The sequence below is a fragment of the Fukomys damarensis genome, unplaced genomic scaffold (assembly GCF_012274545.1).
Source record: "Fukomys damarensis isolate Sample0158 unplaced genomic scaffold, DMR_v1.0_HiC HiC_scaffold_39, whole genome shotgun sequence".
In the NCBI taxonomy this organism is placed as follows: Eukaryota; Metazoa; Chordata; class Mammalia; order Rodentia; family Bathyergidae; genus Fukomys; species Fukomys damarensis.
In genome coordinates, this window is record NW_022900951.1 from 124,623,006 (window position 1) to 124,632,240 (window position 9,235).

The 9,235-nt window shown below is 56.9% G+C and overlaps 1 protein-coding gene and 1 long non-coding RNA gene across 3 annotated transcripts in view; one reads left to right on the forward strand and one right to left on the reverse strand.

Moving 5' to 3' along the window:
• Nucleotides 1-2,671: 2,671 nt before the first annotated feature.
• Nucleotides 2,672-7,805, reverse strand: LOC104872712. Its single transcript, XR_783265.2, has 3 exons — nt 7,253-7,805; nt 6,820-7,056; nt 2,672-4,169 (listed from the first exon to the last, which is right to left on the reverse strand). It is a non-coding gene; the product is annotated as an uncharacterized LOC104872712 (long non-coding RNA).
• A 126-nt stretch (nt 7,806-7,931) lies between these two features.
• Mamld1 (mastermind like domain containing 1) overlaps nt 7,932-9,235 on the forward strand; it is a 112,278-nt gene continuing 110,974 nt past the window's right edge. Inside the window, exon 1 of one of the 2 annotated variants that reach the window (XM_033760570.1) lies at nt 7,932-8,141. The gene's annotated coding sequence lies outside the window, so the exon portion shown is untranslated. The remainder of the gene's footprint in view (nt 8,142-9,235) is intronic. The other variant, XM_010639034.3, reaches the window with a different exon arrangement.

Genomic DNA, 9,235 nt, shown 5'->3' on the forward strand with positions numbered 1-9,235 from the left:
TGTGTGTGCGCAGCTGCTTAGGGTTCCAGAAGTATCTTCGAGGCCTATGCTCTGAATCCCCCAGCCTCCGCCTAAGGTTGCAGAAGCTTCTTGAGGCTTCTTCTCCTGTAGCTCTCCTGGCCTCACCGAGCCCAGGGAGGCGGAGCCAGTTCTGCTTTCTGTTTACCTTGCAATAGCGTCCCTTGTGTCCGCAGCTGCTTAGGGTTCCAGAAGTATCTTCGAGGCCTATGCTCTGAATCCCCCAGCCTCCGCCTAAGGTTGCAGAAGCTTCTTGAGGCTTCTTCTCCTGTAGCTCTCCTGGCCTCACCGAGCCCAGGGAGCGGCGTAGCAAGGTAGTGCCTGGAAGGTGACACCTGTCATGCTTCCTCTTCAGGACTGAGGAGCCAGTGTGTGGCTGTGGCTTCACAAACAGGCCAGGACACTGAAGTGAGGGGCGTCTGGGGGGCAGGGCTGGGGACAGGGGCAGGACAGGGTGAAGCTGAGTACTGTGTGGCTATCTGCGGGAAGCTTCCAGATGCTACCTCAAGGGTCAGCGTGGCGCCGTACCCAGCTTACCTGGACCTCCACAGCTCTAATCTTGGGCACCATGGCCCTCCTAGAGAGGGTCCAGGTCTCCATACCAGGTCCAGGGGATTTGACCGCTAAAACTGTTTGCTTTACCGCTGATGCAGTGTGACACCAGCCTGCAAGATCCAGCTCTGGGCATCAAGTTTCTGGGACACGGCAATGAGACGGAAATTTGGCTTTGGCAAAAGGCACTGATTTTACCTTCTTCTCTGAATCTCCTTTCTCGGAACAATGGGGATATCTCAGTCCCATGTGAAGCACACACTCTCTTCCTCCTGGCCGTAATTCCCCACGCAGTGTTGCAGTGCCGCCCTAGAAGGGCTTCGGGAAACATCCCAGGGTCCAAAGGCTGCTGTGACCCTGGTCCTGAGGCACAGGGAAATGCCAGGTGCCCAGAGTGAGTGCACCTGGGAAACAACCGTCTTCTGGCCTCACTTGCCTCTGAGCTCCCGAGAAAGAGCCAGGGAGACAAATGTTCCAGCTCAAGGCAAGAGCCGCAAGCCACTTCCTTGCTCTTTGGCTCAATTACCTAATTGCACCAAGTGGGCTACACTCAGGCCTCAGGGAGGCAGGGCTTCCCCGCTGGCAGCCACCCTTTGTGGCCATAAGACAGGACTGTGGCAGGTCCGTGGGAGAAGGCACAGCTGCATCTCCAGCACAAGGGCTGGTCAGCTCAGCCCAGGACTGGTCCCTCGGCTCCAGGGCAGGTGGAGGGGGTGCCCTCTGGAAAATGCTAGAATGGGAGGGCCAAGCCCCAGATCCCATAGCGGGCCACATGCGGAGCAGAGCTGAGAACATGCAGACCTGCTGCTTGTTGGTGTGCCGAAGTCATCTCGTGGACTGGACAGGAGAGCCTCGCTGGAGAGCTGTGAACCTTTTTGGAATGGGAACATCCATCGTGTGCCTGTCCCACCACGGCATCCTGTAAGGCGATAAAGTCATGCCTGGGTTCACAGGCTCACAGATGGAGAGGAATACGACCTTGGGACGAATTAACTGCACCCCAAGTCTCAAGCACACCTAATTTAGATGACGTTTGTGTGGGATTTTAGGCTGAGGAAACAGGGTCATTGCAGTCAGTTAAGATGAGGTCATACTGGAGTAAGATGGGCCGCTGAGTCAATATGACTGCCTCCTCTCTTAAGGGGGGATGTTCAGACACAGAGACACAAGTGGAGGGAACACAAGGTGAAGACACGGAGAGGAAACAGCTGTGCACAAGCCCAGGGCAGGGGCCTAGAGCACACCCTTCCTCCCGACCCCACCCACACCCACATCGCAGACTTAAACCGTGCATTTCTGTCACATAAGCCACCCAGTGTGCAGTGCTCTCCAATGGCAGCTGTAGTAATCCAGGAACATTCTGTTTATTTTGGGGAAACGACAGGTCAGGGGGACAACGGAGGCGGTACTTCAGTACTCTCCCTGAGAGTAACAGGGAGCCATAGAGATATTTTAACCAGGTGAGGATCTGTAGCTAGAAAGTGACCGCAAGAAGGATGCACCGGACGAGACAAGCCTGGGGGCGCCCAAGTCAGGACGTTGCTACTGGACTCGAGCGGAAGGCATGCGTCGGGGTAGACACAGCCATACAGTAGGGAAGAATCCCCACGACATACTTAGCTTTGCACACCTGACACTGCACAGATATACAGTCACGTGTCACTTCGCCACAGTGAGATGTGCATCATTAGGCAACTCTGGCCTTGCGCGAACACCTAGAACACGCTTATACAAACCTAGGCGGCATGACCCCTGCACCCTGAGGTCACGTTATACAAAGCGACGTCTGTGCTACTGCCTATTGTTCCAAGGACCACGATGGACAAAGTGACACAAAAGTAAGTCAAGTACAAGAGAAAACGATGCATTCATGACATGGGGTGACTCTGACATGTATGAGGCTGGTATGACATGGCAGGATGTTTTCCGGTAAACTTTTATTTGTGTAAGGAGAAAGAATGCACTCTAAAATAACAAAAAGGCAGGCGGCAGGCACGGTGGCACACACCTGTCATCCCCACACACAGGAGGCTGAGGCAGGAGAATTGCTATGTTTGAGGCCAGCCTGGGCTACACAGTGAGTTCAAAGCCAGCCTGAAACGCCTAACAAGACCCTGTCTGAAAGAGCCAAATAAATAAATAATACAACAATAAAAAGCAGAGTGAATATGTAAACTAGTGACACGGCTGCTTATCATTCCCAAGCATTGCGCACCACACATAACTGCCTATGCCACAGTTGTAGGGTTGGCAGTGCTGTAGGTTTCTTTGCACCAGCATCAGCACACACACGAGCCACACACTTTGCTGCAATGTCACGGAAGCTGTGACATCACTCGGTGCCCACATTTTTCAGCTGCACCGTAACTTTGGGGGGACACTTAGCACACGCAGTTCATCCTTGACCAGAGTGTCACCATGAGGTGTGGGATTGTACTGCCCTGGGGGATTTGCATGAGTTATTATACGTAACGATTTCCACAGCCTGTGTGGTGGGCACTGGTACTTTCTCCAGTGCACAAAATAGCAAGTGTGCCCAGCCCACACAGCTGCTGAACAAGCAGGTTGGCCTCTGGACCAGGCAGGCTAGCTCTGACCTCAGCGTGCAATGCTGTGTTGGAAAATGCTCACCACCCGACCCTGGTTTGTAGAATTGCCCATCTCTGGGCCAGACTACTCCCACGATGGCCAGTGTCAACTACCAACACGTCACCAACAGGCTGACACGATCTCTGAAGACGTGACAGCCCTCTCGCGAGCTGAGGTAAGCCGGCCAGGCTTGGAGCTGCCAGTGTGAGGCACATGTCACTTCCCTCCTTGAGGTGAGCCTTGCGCTGATAGGATGTCCTCTGGCTGTGCAGTTCCAGGCTGCTGAGACATTCGAATCCAGGGTGCATGATGGGTGATTGTGTGGCCTCAGACAAGTCGCTTCCCTCTCTGAGCCTCAGCTTGTTCAGCTCTGGGATTAGTTGCTCCAGGCTTCATCGAGCTCCCGGATGTGAAGCACGGGGGCTGGCACATGGCAGGTGTGCCATCAGGAGCTGGCTGGTTTTTATTGTTCCTGTGACTGATCTGCAAACCCAGATCACCTGGAACATATCGCTGCACTTTCCTCCAGACGTCCTGGCCACTGCACCTGCCTGATGTGGACCCCAGCTGGCCCCATACTAGGTCCTATTAACCTCCTGCGAGCTGTGGTGACCATGCAGCAGCAGCCTGGCTGTTGCTAGGATAGCCATGGACTTGTTTTGTTGTTTTGTTTCCTTTTTTTAAATCACAAAATCGCAAATGGTCTGAGGGTCCTACAGCACTGCCTTGGAGCCTCTTCCCATGTGGGGTCTGAGTCATGCCTGTGCTACTGGAAAAAATGTCATAGCATGAACAGTAATAATTAGCAAGCCATCTGCATACTTTGGTCTGTGTGAGAGCTTCGACAGCCCTCTCAATTGTGCGTGTGCTCCAAATCCATCTGGATTTCCCTTTGTGCCCCAACTTTGGTATCCGCGTCTGTTAGGAGGTGGTCCCCATCCTCACCCTTATCTACACCCCCTCGGCATGACCTGTGCAGGCAGGAGGTCCCATTCCTAGAGAGCAGGGACCTGGGGAGGGAGAAATTGACTCGTAGCCACGGTATTCTGGTTTCATGGTGAAATCAATGCAAGTCATTCTACAGCCCCTTAATTAACTGTTCACTTGTTAATGAGGGCTTTTTTCTTAAAGGTTCCTATTATTTTAAATCAGTGAAGTCGCCAGGAAATTACAATCAATATTTTAACAATTTCCCATTTGTTTCCATTGTGCCCCTTAGAAATGCTTACCACCACCAACAGCCCCAAGAAGATTAAAATGGTTGAAGAATGCAATGAAAGAGATAACTCAACTCATTTCCTAGTGGCTCTCCTCCACTTCACCAAGGCAAAATGCCATGTGACCTCCAGAGTGCCTGAATCTGGCTGCACACCATGCACAGACTTACCTGCCTCAGGGCCTGAGAGCAGAAGGCCTGAGGGCCCACATACAGGGCCTGAGCTGAACCTGAGTCCTCTTTTTCCATTCCACGCCTGCCTCCTGCCTCTGGGGTGCTTGGGGTAACCATCAGAACAGCACCCTCTTCTCTGAGGCTGGTGGGCTGTGGCCCAGGCACCCCACCCAGGGCAGTCCTATGTGGGGTGGGGCACTGCAACCTGACCACACCAGATAACGAAGGTACCATCTGATCCCATCCAATAAGAGGCACCCAGAGCTCGGGAGATGGTGCAGCCAGCAGGCAGCAGAGCTGGGCTCCACCAGGCCGGGGTTGGGTACAAATAAGGTACAGAGGCAGGACAGCAGAGCCTGGGGCTCCAGAGTCGGGGGCTGTGGCTTTGCCTCTGGGTGGTAGAGATGTGACAGCCACATCTGTGACCCCGCTTCCTCTTTCCAGGTCCAGACTCTGCCACCCAGAGGGCCCCTAGACCCCATTTCACCCCTACCGACAGTCAATCCTGAGTCCATCAGGGAGGCTGGGAGCCCCCCAAAAGCCAGTGTGAAGCTGTAGAAGCGGGAAGAGCCAAGGACAAAGGACCGAGGAGTTAGGAAGAGAGAGCCAGGGCTGTGATGGCCCAGGGAGGGAGGGTTCCAATGTTGCGATGGCGTGGACTTTTGGGAGGAGGTAGCCTTCCAGACAAGCCCTGAAGTTTAGGCAGGGTTTCAACAGGAGTGCTAGAGTGGGAAATGCAGAAATGGGGAGAGCCACACTGTTAGGGTACAGGGAGAAAGCCAGCCAGGCAGGAAATATGGCAAAGCACCAAAGGAGGAATCTGGAAGTAGAGGCCTGTGTCCACTACCTATGCAGGACCTTGCTTGTTGATGCGCATAGCTTGGAGGGGCCCGGGCCACAGCCCCGCAGTGCCCAGCCCGGTGCTAACTTGCCTGGGGAACAGACAAGCACGACTTCCGGGCTCTGTGGAAGCCACAGAAGGCACTCCTGAGAGACAGCATCTGCTGAGGGTGATATACAACGCAGCCCTCCTGGCCTGGGGAAGGACCTGGACTTGTGCCCCTTGGAGGTGCTAAACTCGGTCCCTATCTGGTGTCCTAAGCTTACTACAGTCGCTGTCCCGGGATAGCACTCTACCCGCTCCCCTGAGCTCCTTTCCGATGAATCAGAGCAGGCCCACTGTGGAGTTCATTAGAGCCTATACAGGAGACAGTTTTCTCCAGGTCCCCAGGGCACCCTGAATGTCCTTTCTCTTTCTTTCACTCCCTGTCCTCCCTATAGGTATTCGGGAGTTTGAAGAGCTCCAAATACTTGGTTGCCAGGCCGAGGAGCTAGAACTCAGTGCCATCAGAAGTAGGGAGCCACAGGAGGCTTGGGAAAAAGGGGATAAGGATGAATAGATCAACTAGATGTGTTTCCTTCTTCTCAGTCAGCCTGCATATGCTCTGAGGGCCCCAACCTGTGCAGGCCACACATAGAATTCCAGAGACTGAAAGCCCCAGCACTTGTCCTGTGAGCTTGGGAAAACGTGGCATACGTTCACAGGACTAGGACTCTGACTGTGACTGCCAGGTGGCTGTCCAATCCACGGAGCTCCAAGTTTGCATCAGACCAAAGGCAGCCAATATGTGCCTTGGTGTGGTGCTCCTGGGCCCCACAAGCCTAACCTCAACCCACCTGTTGGCAGCCACTCAGAAACAAAGCCACGAGGGTCCCCAGTCAAAGCACAGCTCCCGGAGGCCCCTAGGGGAGACCTTTCCTTGCCTGGATCTGCAGGTCCTGGCTGTCCACCCTGGGAAGGTGGCCACATAGCAAATGGAAGTGGCCCAAGCTTTGGCAGCCAGTGCTTCCTGTTCTGCCACTCATGAGCTCTCTGAGCCTCCTACTTGTTGATATAGAACACGAACAAAACTACTCCTCATACTTCTTGGGGTGTAGGACTCCTGCAGGGAAAATGCAGAGGAGGCCTAGAGAAATAGAGGAAAGTGCTCCTTAGCTCAAGACCCAGTCCTGCACTTGGGGTGACAAAAGGGCCCTCGCTGTCTTGGCCTGTCTATTCAAAGAGGAGACAGCCACAGCCAGCCTCTCTGCCTGGCCACCTCAACAGCGGGGCACCTTAGGTGAAAACCACAGGGACCTGCACTTCCCACGGGAACCCACAGAATCACTCTGAACCTCAGTGGCTGCCTGTGACACTGCTACCAACACATCTGGCCCTTTGCTGCCATGGCCCCCACCTGACCCCCCAGCCCTTTGTTTAGGTCACATACCTCCCTCAAATGTGATGACAGCTAGCAACGGGTCCCTTTGGCAGCTGGTGTGCATGATCCTGCGGTCGCCGGAGTTTCTTGGAAAGTTTAGGGATGCAGAATGGACCCACAAGTGCAGAGCAGAAACTCCACTCCCGGCACAGTGTGGCGGCACGGGGATGCGGCAGTGGGTACAGCAGGCACCAGAGGCTGCCCTCCTGGGATGCAGCCTGGAGAAGAGGCCAGCTGTGGGGAGTGCTGGAAAGAAAACAAAGCAGGGAAGAGGAGAGGAAGTGCCAGAGATGGGCGTTGGGCTTTGAAACATTGACAGGGTGACCAGGTGACATCTGTGCCAAGATTAAAGGAAATGAGAGGCCGCCATGGATATCTGGGGGTGAATTCCAGCCCAAGAGAACAGCTACAGGAGTGCAAAGGCCCTAAGCTGGGAACCTACCTAGTCTGTTGGAAGACGCAGGAGGCCCAGTGGCTGGTGACTGGTGGGCAGAGCCAGAGGGAGGATGATGTCACCCACATGTAGATGGCGAGACCTGAAGGGTCCCAGGGCCACCAGAGGCGCTTCAGCGGGACTCCGTGAAATGGAGCGTCCCGCAGACCTTTGCACAGAGAGGGGGATGTGCCAGGGAAGGACCCAATAGGCGGCCTGCTGGGCAGCTGCTGGCTGCTGGGGCCATCCGGGGGTCCCGTGCCAGTGTCTGGGACCAGGAGGGAGCCGTGGAGGAGCAGAGAAGGCTGGGATGGCAGACGAGTTCAGAACTGTCTGCTGGACTGGACGTGGGGTGGGAAATAGAAGGAGCGAGGCTGATGCCAGGCTGGTAGGCCTTGTAGCTTCAAGGATGGCGTTGCCAGCGCTCAGACTTGGGCACCTGGGAGAGGGCTGGGGGCAGGCCTCCCGCCGGGGCTCAGCTCAGTGGGGCCGCTCGCAGCTCAGGGTGGGCAGTCAGCAGCCTCAGGGATGTACTGGGGAATGGGCACCGCCGCCTCCCTGGGGAAGCCCAGGGGCGCGGGTGGGGCTCCAGAGGAGGCCTGGCAGTGAAGCCTGAGCTTCCGGCTCCGCCCCCGCGGCTGTGCACACTGAGGGACTGGGCGGACAGCTAATCACCTCCCACCGTGACCCCTGACAGTCGGCCTCCTCCACTTTCTCAATCAGATTCCCTTCCAGAGACTCGCTGGCCAGCTCTGTCAGCTGTGGGAGCCACTGAGAGACTCATCCCCGTGGGGCCTGGAAGGTATGGGCCGCCATCTGCCAGCGGTTCAGTCACCAGACAGCGACACCGTCTCCTGGCCACCTGCCCCTCCAAAGCAGACCCGAGGGCCCAGCCCAGGTGAGTCCTTCCCACCAGGGGCGCAGGGCACCACTCTTCCCCTAGAGAACTCGTGGGACAGTCGGGGCGAGCTCAGAATCCCACCGAGGGATTTCGCTGGATTCCTGCAGGGGCCCAGCGCTTTCTGAAGGCTTGGGGCGTGGGTTCGGGCGAAGGAAGGAGGGGCGGATGGGCGGCTGTCTCGCCCCTATTCCCGGTGGAGGCTGGCCCGGCCCGGCGTTGGGTCTCTACTCTAGATTTAGGGCAGGAGCTGAGCGCAGCTGCTGTCGGAGCAGCCCCAGGAGTAGACGTTCCGGGCTGCGCTCAGCTCCAGCCTACGCCGCCGTCTACGGAAGTTCAGGTTAGTAACCGCACCTGGGGCCGCCCCTCACCCGCACCGGGGAGCGGAGGGGAGGGGAGTCACCGGCCTCCCCTGTAGTGCCCGCCGCCTGGGCGCTTTGCGGGGAACCCAGGCTCCTGCAGAAGCTGCAGGTGTCCTCTGGGTAGCCCCCGGAGAGGGTGGGGGCCAGCCCAACGAAGCTTGGGCAAGGGCTTCCCTGCCTTCGGGTTAGCTCACCGATGGGCAACACGCAGAGCTTCCGCCAAGGGCAAGAGGGAGTGCTGAGGGGCACTAGGCAGGCAGGGAGGGGGCGGGTGCAGGTCAGTAGCCGTCCCTAAGGTCGCCACGGCAGGTGGGTTCTTCACTCACTGAGGGGAACTGGTGGACACAGGGGAGGAGGCTGGCCCTGCCCACCCAGCAGCCACTCCCTGCAGGTGAGCACCCCTCCCCGGGAAGAGAGGGGTCCCCTAGCCCTTCAGTGGACTCCGTCCGCTGAGGGTGGGAAGGGGCCCGTAGGTTGCTTTGTGGTGAGACTCGCCCGTCCTCTCTCTCTCTCCCTCTCTGCCTGTGCCTTTCCTGGCTTCTGTCTCTCGCGGTATGCCCTGTCTTTGTCTCTTGGCCTCTGTGGGTCTGGTTCCTGCTGAGTGCCGCCCCCGCCCGCTCTCCCGCTTTCTCCCGTCGGGCCGGCACATCGGACTGTCCAGCTCGCTCTCCGGAGCGGAAGCGGGAAGTCTGCCCGCGGCGGCCTGAAGGTCTCCGAGCGAGCGTGGCCGGC